A 10763-nucleotide genomic window follows, 5' to 3' on the forward strand; every position below is an offset into this window, starting at 1 on the left:
CACGATCACGACACACCTCGTTTAACGAAGAATGCCGAACCTTTAACTCAGGGAATTCCAATGCTTTCTACGATATTTGTAAAACAAATACGGTAAAGCCAAAAAAGTAAGGTTTTAATAGGATATTTTGTTCCTAAATAAGTTTAGTAATACTATAAATTATACCCTGCTAGCAAGTGGGAGTATATAGTCCATCATACGGCTTTAACAGGTAAGTGTAATTTCATGTAAATGCACTGTGAAATACCTACCCCGGCTATAAGATATCAGGCTGGAAAGATACCAAAAACTAGAATAGTTTGTGGTAAGTACGTAGTCAGTTTTAATTGCATAAGAATTTATTTAATTAATCTCTTTCGCGGTGGTTTAATTAATTTCAATTTAATCGGTAGTTTTGAGGTTTCAGTCCCGTGATTTCGCTCACTAAAATGGATTTGTTATATAAAATTGGCAAGAAATAGTACTTATATAATAATATGTATGGTACAGTCAGCTGCATAAGTAGCTATACACTTTTGTACCTTGTCAATATGAAACCGCCTATCAATACATAGAAACATTGATGGTTCGTCAGTTTGACAAGGTACAGAAGTGTGTAGCTACTTATGCACCTGACCGTACCTATATCACAGGATAATACCTTAGACAAGTAATATCTCTGGATAATACCTAGTACTAAAGGTACATTCTACGGGTATAATTAATCAAAACCAACGAGATAGAGCCATAGAAGTAAATAAATTATGGGTAGAGCTTAAAACGAATCGTTTAATAGGTATATACGAAATAAGTAAACTATGTACAATGTCGATGCCTATCTATTCATACAGTATGCTAATCACTGGCCTTCAAGACGTTTTGGAATGATGTTATTATCTTATCACACTTGGCCATTGATATTATGATAACGTGTCACTTTCCCCCAATTTAAATACAGAAAGATTATCTACGAATATGTAAGGAACACAGTATTATTATAATAACTACTCTGCTATGTAAATAATTGCACAGGAAAAACCCAGTGGCACAATACTAATATATTTTGTATATCTGCTTAGTAACAAAGGAAAAACCTCAGTTAAAATTTAGAAGAAAAATATGAATCATAAAGGAGATGATCTAACATAAACCGAACTAGTCAGTAGTCAGTAATTTCTTTGTCTTTAAACTGAAACTTATTGCGCTAAACGCAAATGTGATGATTAATACAATAATTATGCCCTTACGATGAATTTATGAGATAATTATAATTAATTATCTTGTTGATGGCTCCTGTCCAAGAAGAGGCTGCGATAACAAAGAAATAATGTGTCATTCCTTTAATTCCTTCTTCTTACTTTATTGCACAAATAAAGGAACTTTGAAATTGGATAAAGATCGCAATTGCTTATGGATGGATTATCTCATAGGATCTATGAGGTAACTTTTTTACTTTTTGAGGTCGGAACCATAAGACCATATAAATATTTTCCTCGGCTAGCGCATCGGTTTAGATGAGAGCAAAACTGGTTGCTTCCAGGACAGTGAGTCATGGATCGCTCGCACATCATGATTCACCGGCGCGGCGGTTGCGTGATGTGCCAATTTCACTCTGATTCGAACACAAGGTTGTTGCCGTTTCTGCGTTCAACATGTTTGGGAATTCAGCTCACGACACCGCCCCCGGCCCAGTTAATGTCCACAGGCTCGAGGTGCTTCCCCGAACTGAGATTGGGGGCAGTTAAATTATCCTAATTGAAGGTTGAGATTACTAACACGCTTGTTTCTTGGCCGGTTAATATTCATAATTTTACTTAGGTAGAGCTTAAAATGTATACATATCAATGTAACTATTGGATTCTTTCTAATCTACAGGTCTATAAGTTCTGAATGATTAGCTATTCTAGTTTGTAAATTGAAACTGAAAGAGGTTCATTACAGTAGTGTGTAATTGAGATAGAGTTATTGTAGAGACGCGAATCCTCACACCGTGACGGCGGCGGCGAGTGCCTTCTCTAATATCAATAAATTATTCCGTGCAAGATCGTTAATTAGTACTTACCTACTTAAAAACATTTTACCAGCTCAAAATACCGAGCGAGATCACATTTTCTACATAAAAGCACTTTACGGCGCGTCTCTGTGTTATGAACTTTAGCCTAAATTAAGAAAGGTACGTGGTAAATATTATTACGAAAACATGATCACAAGGCCATTTTAGTTGCGACCCTCTGCTGCTCTGAAATGCTACATGCTATGACTACAAGAAGCTATACATTCACCTGCCCGTACTGTTTGCATGTCTCATTTCTTTCGACAGCCTTTGTTTATCGCAGACTGAAAATGTGTTCACATCGGTCTAGTACTGAAAGAGCAGACGATAGTCTTTCTTTTTCCTATTAAATAATAATAGAGTGCAAAATGCAGCTGTGAGTACAGCCTGCAGCAGACAGTGGTCCGTCTGCGCGGCGCGGGGCGGGGGTGCGGCGCGGGGTCGGGGCGGCGCGGGTGACGTCACCGCGGCTGTATCCGGGTTCGCGGCCGGCGCACGCGCAGCGCCCGCCGCCGCCGCCGCCGCCGCCGCCGCCGCCGCCGCCACCGCCCCGCTCTCTGTCTGCATTGTGTTTTGATACGTCTCGTCAAGTATCCTTTGGCCTGTGAGAGGAGAGAGGTTTTCAGGTTTAATGGAGGATTTAGTACCAAATTACCACTGGGTGTATGTGTGTACAAATAAAGAATATGGTATCTATCTGTACGGGTAAAAGTTTGTCAAAAACTGTATATCTCCTGCCGGCATAACGTTGAAAAAATTACTCCCTGTACCATACCACATGAAAGCAAAGGTCTTGCCTATATCTCCTTTTTGGATTAAGTACTTATTATTATGTTAGTAACTATTAAAAAAGTTTAGGAGTTCTAAGGCGATTACCAGTTGCCAGGGCGGCACACGCAACCACGACCACATGGCATCGGAAGTGGCTTAAATTCTAGGCCAAACGAGGCGTAAGCCAAGCCATCACCATCGCACTTGCATAATCACACCTTCCTCACAACTTACTCAGGTTACATTCAGATTCAACTATGGAAATTAGTTTGGCAAAAACTTCAAGGTAAAGAAGGTCTAGTTACTGAAATTTTTGAAAGTATGTAAGAACTTCGGTCAATATATTTTTAGAAATTAAGGGTTCACAGTTTACATCCCTTAATATTCAGTGGGTACTTCCAGTGCAACCTAATACCTAAATAATAATAATAAATAATACAGGGGTAGAGAACATGTATTTCTTCTGAGTAGTTTTTGTTTGGTTCTACCTATGCAGCTAAGACATGACATGACTGCTTATAACTAAAGTAACGGAACTCTTATGATCCGTCGACAATAATAAGCTTACTCTAATCTAGGATCTGATAAGCCGATAAACATAGTTATAAATTAGAATAACGTCAGAGGTTCGCATAAAATCGCACGATATAAGCAACAATGAAGGTAAAGTAAGTCATCTTGATAATATTTTCTCACGAAAAGATAGTCTTTTGCTATTTTTAACGTGCTTCATTAAACTTGCTCGATAAAGTTTGCTGCCTAAAAGCTAGCTTTGCCTTCCTTTGGCCAATGAGATAGCATCCAGTAGATCGCCAAAACAGCCTAGAACATTCCGTGACACCAGTTGGGCGCGTGCAGTTTTTTCGCGAGCACTAATCTCATGAAACGGGACCGGTTACCGAAAGTTGCTCGGCCCGGAGGGGGGAGGGTGAGGGCAGTGACAGTGCGGAGAGAGGCAGCTCAGATCCGTGGGAAGAGCTGGTTCCGGCTCGTGTGCCACTTGCGCCTTTCACCGCGCAAGGTCGTCCCGCGGCCGCCACACCACTTTCTTATACCGACTGGCGATAGCTTTACGTAGCTATAGCTATATTATCTTGTTTGCTTCTGGCTTACTGCGGACCCGGCCGGACCGGAATGTCACACCCGAATATAATGTGATGACGTCACCCAGTGATTCACCGCCATTAGCCGCCCGACGGCTTCTAATGCAGATTATCTAAATTATGTTTAGTTGAACGAGAGCAATCAGTTCATGAATTATGGTGTTAGAGAAGAGCGATGTTGCTTAACGTTATTGAATAGTTTAGCTGAACGGTCTCATCGTAACTATTGTTTAAGTTTTAAGTAGAATTGGGCTGTACTGAACCTATGTAGGTATGACTTCAGGCTACCATCGTGAAAGAGGTCACGAAGGGGTCCACACGCTCGGGGATCATGTCACTAGCACCACAGCCATCCTCATTAAGTTTCTTTTAGTTCCTACACACGGAGATGTATACCCGTGCTCTATTCTTATGTACAATGTGCAAGTACATAGGTAGCGAACTTCAAAATGGACTTATTTTATACTTAGAGAGAGATGTTAGTCCCATGTTATTACTATATACGAGTATGTATAATAATAATAATAATAATGCGGCAGGGCAGCTTGTGGCGAGCTGTTGGGCATTAGCGACCCCACCCACCCGATGCCGGGGAGAACCCCTGTTCCTCATCTCTGGCTTGCCTTTATTGGTTGTCCAGAGTGAACACTGACGAGGAACAGGATCTCCCACCTATTGCTTGTCTTCATTGGCTGGCTTGAGTGGTGTACCGCTAGAGCAGAAATGCTCGGAGGAAGGATGTATATCCAGTAAGTGCTTGTAGGGGTCTTGACCGGCATCCGCGATTGCTCTGAGAGCCTTGCCATGCCATGTTGCCCCCTTGTTGCTACGTCACTGTAATGTTCTAGCGACTGTTTTGGGGGGCCCATTTAATGTGTGCGCGAGTCACCCCCTGCCTTTTTATCCGTATGTGAAACATATAGGTCCAGGCAGGGGCCATAGTCCTTCCATAATCCCAGATACCCAGCAGTCCATTTAGCACCCCATTCCATAACCCTGTATTAGTTTTCTCCATATCCTACAATAGTCCTGCACTAACCGGGGGTTTTCCTTGGGCAGTCACATCTACATACATACATACATACATATGCTCACGCCTGTCTCCCAGAGGGGTAGGCAGAGACTATGGATCTCCACGTGCCACGATCCTGACATACTTCTTTCGCTTCCTCCACATTCATAAGTCTCTTCATACACGCACGTCGGTTTCGGAAACTCCTAATTTGGCTCTTCTTGAGTATGTCGCCTATCTGGTCGACATACTTTCGCCTAGGACGTCCTCTACCGACACAACCATACATCTCCGCACAATAAATTTCTTTCGTCAGTCTTCTTTCATCCATCCTTTCAATGTGACCAAACCATCTCAACATTCCCTTTTCAATTTTGGTCACTACGTCTTCTTTTACTCCAACTCGATCTCTTATAACACTATTTCTTATCCTATCATTCAGTTTCAGTCCACACATACTTCTTAGAGAGCGCATCTCAACAGCATTTACCCTACTTTCATTCTTCTTCTGCCATACCCAGCTTTCACTTCCATACATTAGTGTAGGGACCAACACTCCCCCATGAACAGCCAAACGAGCCTTTTGAGACACGTTTTGACTCCTCATGAAAGAGTGCAAGGCCCCATTTACTTTATTTCCCGCTTTCACTCTTCTTTCAATATCCCCCTCACATTTCCCATCCCTCGTAAACAGACTACCCAAATAAACAAACTCATTCACTTGCTCCACTTTTTCGTTCTCGATCGTGATCTTACATTCAGTTACCTCTTCCTCTCTTTCAAACACCATAACTTTCGTCTTATTAACATTCACTTTCATTCCTTTCCTTTTAAAACTTTCATGCATGAGAGTTACTTGTTGTTGCAGCTGTTCTACCGACGATGCAAGTATGACTTGATCGTCAGCATACAGCAAACACTTAAGAAGCAACTCTCCTATTCGCAAACCTCTTTCGTCATCTTTCATATCCTTGAGACAACTATCCATAAATAAATTAAACAGCCAAGGCGAAGCCACACATCCCTGTCTAACACCTCTGTGGATACCAAACCAGTCAGTGTAGGCTCCGTTTATCCTGACACACGCACTAGATTCCCTATAAAGGGACCTCAGTGCCCGCGTCAGGTGGCCGTCTACTCCATAAAAGGATAGTGTCTCCCATAAATCATTCCTCCTCACTCTGTCATAAGCCTTTTCTAAATCTACGAAGGCACAGAACACCTTTTGCTGCTTTGCAAGGACCTTTTCTGTGACGCTTCGTAGAGAAAAGACTTGATCCGTACATCCCATCCCCTTTCGAAAACCACCTTGCACATCCCAGATCTTTTCTTCCGTCTCTTTCACTACCCTTTCAATCAATATTTTTGCATACAATTTACCAACTATACTTAAGAGGCTGATGCCGCGGTAACTGTTGCAGGTCTGGAGCGAGCCTTTTCCTTTATACAAAGGAACTATGACCGCTCTGCCCCAGTCGCGTGGCACCGTACCGCAACGCCAGCACTCATTGAAGAGTTGGTAAAGCTCACTTGCAGCCACTCCACCTCGCGCTCTTAGCATCTCTAAAGATACCCTATCATACCCGGCCGATTTTCCAACTTTCATTCTTTTTAATGCATCCATAATTTCTTTCATACTTATCTTGTTTTCCTCATCTACAATTCTTTCATATTCTACCTCTACATCACTTACAGTCATACAATCTGTGCTTTCAAACAAACTTTCAAAATATTCTTTCCATCTTTTAAGGACTTTATTTTCATCATTCACAACATCTCCATTTTCATCCCTTATCACATCCAGATTTGTATTCTCTGACTTCCCTCGAGCCTTTCTTACCAACTTCCAGAACAATTTAATGTTCGCTCGAAAGTTGTCAGAGAATTTTCTATCACATTCATCTTTTAATGCCTTTTTCTTCCTTTCAATCACTTCTTTTACTTTTTTCTTTAGTAAAACATACTTTTCACGAATCTCTTTCATTTCATCTTCCATTCCCTGATTTCCTTGCATTCTGTTGTTGGCTTTTTTAGACAACAAATCCAACCATGCCATCTTCTTTTCATTCACTACCTTTTTGCATTCATCATCCCACCAAGTAAGCTCCCTCTTACCACTCTTCTTTCTTTTATTCACTCCACATACTTTCACCGCCGTATTTACTAAATTGTCTTTCAAGCGCTTCCATTTTTCTTCTAAATCATTTTCATCTAAGATATTAGTGCTCTCTAAGTTTTCTTTCAAACTTCTTCTATACTCTTCACTTACTACATCATCTTGCAATTTTTCTACTTTGATACGCTCTAAATTTGTTGTTGATACTCGAGGTCGGTGTCGCCAATAATTAAACAGACCACGAATCCGGCTTTCAACCAGAAAATGGTCCGTTCCAACATTAACACCCCGATAGGCTCGAGTATCAGCAACGTTTACGCGTAATCTTTCATCCACAATCACAAAGTCTATTATACCCCATCCACACGCTCGGCGAACAATGGCAAACAGCAAACAGCAAACAGCAAACACTGACGTGTGGATGGGTGTTTGTCGTTGTTTGCCTGTTTGTGTTTGTGTTCGCCAGTGTTCGGCATCGGTGTCGGTTTTTCTTGCCAGATCAAAGGATGTTCGGCAAACAGTTCGCTACGTATCCACACGTCTGGCAGCGATCAGTATGCGCGCTAGCATTGCGGGAGGCGGACGTATCAACTTGCTACACTTTTTCGTTGGCGCGTATTTTTTTTTATGTATGTTCACCGATTACTCCGCCGTTAATGAACCGATTTTGAAAATTCTTTTTTTTTGTATTGGGTTGAGCTCCCAGGTGGTCCCATTTTTTTTCAGAATTTTTTCTCACCCCTAATGGTGGGTAAAGGGGTAAAAATAGGGTATGAATTTCCATTTTGGACACATATTAACCGATTCTAATGAAATTAAAAACATAAATATAGTTCTTGTAACAAAAAAATATGATGGTGACCTTGAGCTGATCTGATGATGGAAACGGAAGGCAGTCAAGGGAACTCCTCAACGGTATATAGCAAATACCTCGTGTTTAGGCTTGAATGATTCGTATTGATTAGTAGGACTTTTTGGTATCATTTGCATCTTACTTTTGATTAAAAATTATTGCAAATAAACTAAAAACTATAAAATAAAATAATAATTAAAAAGAAGAAGTCAGTTTTTTTTTTAATTATTATTATTTTCCCACCATCGTCTTTGCTTTCTTCTTATTTTAATTTTTTCTTTCTCTTGCTTTAATTTATATAATAAAAATATGTCAAGCCGAAAGTAATAGCTCGTCGTCCGCCGTGTTTGCCGGTTCGGAATGTTATGAGCGTTCGCCGAGCATGTGGATGGCTGTTTGTGTTCGGTGATTGTGGTTGGTGTTTGTGACTTTGTTTGCTGTTTGCCGTGTTTGTGACAAACAGCAAGCGTATGGATGGGGCTTTATACTCCTTTCATTCTGTCGTTGCCATGTATACATATGTATCTCCTTGTGCTTGAACATAGAATTAGAAACTACAAGGTTTCTTTCTAAGCAAACATCCAGAAGATACCTGCCATTCTCATTCACTCTTACGTCACCAAACTTACCCAATACACTTTCATACCCATCACGCTGTACACCTACCCAACTATTAAAATCACCGAGCATAATAACCCTTTCATTCTCATCGCAATTATCTAACACTCCATTCATACTTAGCCAAAACTCATCTTTCTCCTGTGTAGACTTTGACGTGTCCGGGGCATAAACCCCCAGAACAAACAATCTCGTCAAACCTACTTTTAACCGGATCCAGATAAGTCTCGGGCTCACGCACTCGTACTCTTTTACACAATTATTCCAGCGTTCAGATAGGACAATCCCAACCCCTTGACAGCCATGCTCAGATTCAGGAACCCCTGACCAATAGGCTGTCAGAGTTCCGTGCGTGGTAATGCCCTTACCTTTCCGCTTGGACACATTCACACATAGCAAATCCATTCCTCTTGTGTTAAACACCTCGCATAATTCATCTATCTTTCCATCCAGACCCCCACAAATATTCATCGTGGCTATGCGGGTCTCCACAGCCCACTTTTCGCTCCTCCGAGAGACACGGCGTGACGGGTTGCGAACCGCGTCGCCACCACCGGGTTGGACCATATTGAACCCTGTTCTCTTGGAGTGTAGTTATCGGTTTCACGGCACCATGAATGGTGTACCGCTACTCACGGGAGGGGCCGGAGCACTGAGAGGCCGAAGCGTGAGGCTCACACGAGAAGGCTAACTACATCCCCCCCCACACTCACACAGTCACATCTCATATAGATTAATGTTGTCAAAAGGGCCTCTACATGTTGGTTTCGGCCCCATGCACGCCTTCCAAATGTCCGGGACCCCATGATCCCGAGAAGACACAACATAATAATAATACTCATTTATTTCAGGCAACTAATAGGCCCATAGAAACAATACATAAATACAATTATTAATATAAATATAACTAATACATAATATTCTTATAATAGGTACTTATAAATTTTACTTATAGGTACTCTAGCACTATCGGGGGATTTAATTGTCTTTTTAGCCTCCCTATAGCTTCGAAACACTATTCCCGCTGGCCAAAAGTCCTTGCTCAGGAGAACCTTTTGTTGGGCCGCAGGAATGCGAATTCTGAACGACTTGAAGGCCTGTCTCCTTGGCGGACTGCAGTCTCTCTACAGGGTGTTGCAAAATTGGTATACTAAGCCGAAACCTACATGTGCAGCATGTTATATAACATGCTGCACATGTAGGTTTCGGCTTAGTATACCCTTTTTGCAACACCCTGTATAGTAAGGCATAGTAAGTAACTGCGGTAAGCACCTGACTGTGATTGTGATAAACTTTTGGCAAAATCGCGAGGCGGCTAGAAAGCTGCTGGCTAGATCCGGCAAGGCCGGAACTGCCGTAACGTTGCATCACTCTCGTGAATGGAGTGATTGGCGTCACACCTCATTCATTAAACGCTGGGCCGGTTATTCTTTCTATGGCTTTTCATGCCTGTTGCTAAGGCTGAATGGGCACGGCCGGTGAATAGGGAAAGTGTCGTGAATAGAACTTAGAACTTAAAGTAAAGGCTTAGGTAGTTAAGTATAATTATTATCTGCTTAGGTAGTATTGGATTATTGCTGATTTACCTAGATGAAATTCTTTAAGTCTTTAGGTACCTACCTATACTATCTCTCATACCTACCTTAGACAAGTGTACCTACTCTTAAACGTTGCCTATCTTCTTTATTTATAAGTTAGTTGTTATTTTGTCGCAGTTCTTGTTCTTACTATAACTCTACATAATTAATTATAGTATCGTACCTACTAAGAGGCTCAATTGCCTAAGTCTCAGTAAATAGGTACATACCCCTTAGGTATAAGTATCTTAGGTATACCTACTTATTATTATATACCTACTTTTGTTTTGATAACCCCTCTATTAACTAATAATATATAGTTACTAGTGGTTACTACTATATATAAAATCACTGGAACTCTCGTTGATGACCAGTTGCCCGATCACAGGATTCGAAACCTTCGTTGAAATGTCACTTTTCGAAATAGGTAACTTTATAAATTTTGAATTTTTGACAGTGACAGTTGACGATACGCAACGTTAACGGAGGTTCGAAACTTGTGCTCGCGACTCTGCAGACTTTGAGGAATGTCCTAGGAAAAGATTGTGGGATGAAGCCTCGCCCTTGTTTTATGTACTTATTTTCGTTTAAAGACTCGAAATTCTTAGTAAGTAAGTACCCACTGCACATCCCGGTTTCATCCCGAAGGTTGGAAAACTGAAAATTTTATTCATATCGACG

This window comes from Plutella xylostella, chromosome 8 (genome assembly GCF_932276165.1).
Source record: "Plutella xylostella chromosome 8, ilPluXylo3.1, whole genome shotgun sequence".
In the NCBI taxonomy this organism is placed as follows: Eukaryota; Metazoa; Arthropoda; class Insecta; order Lepidoptera; family Plutellidae; genus Plutella; species Plutella xylostella.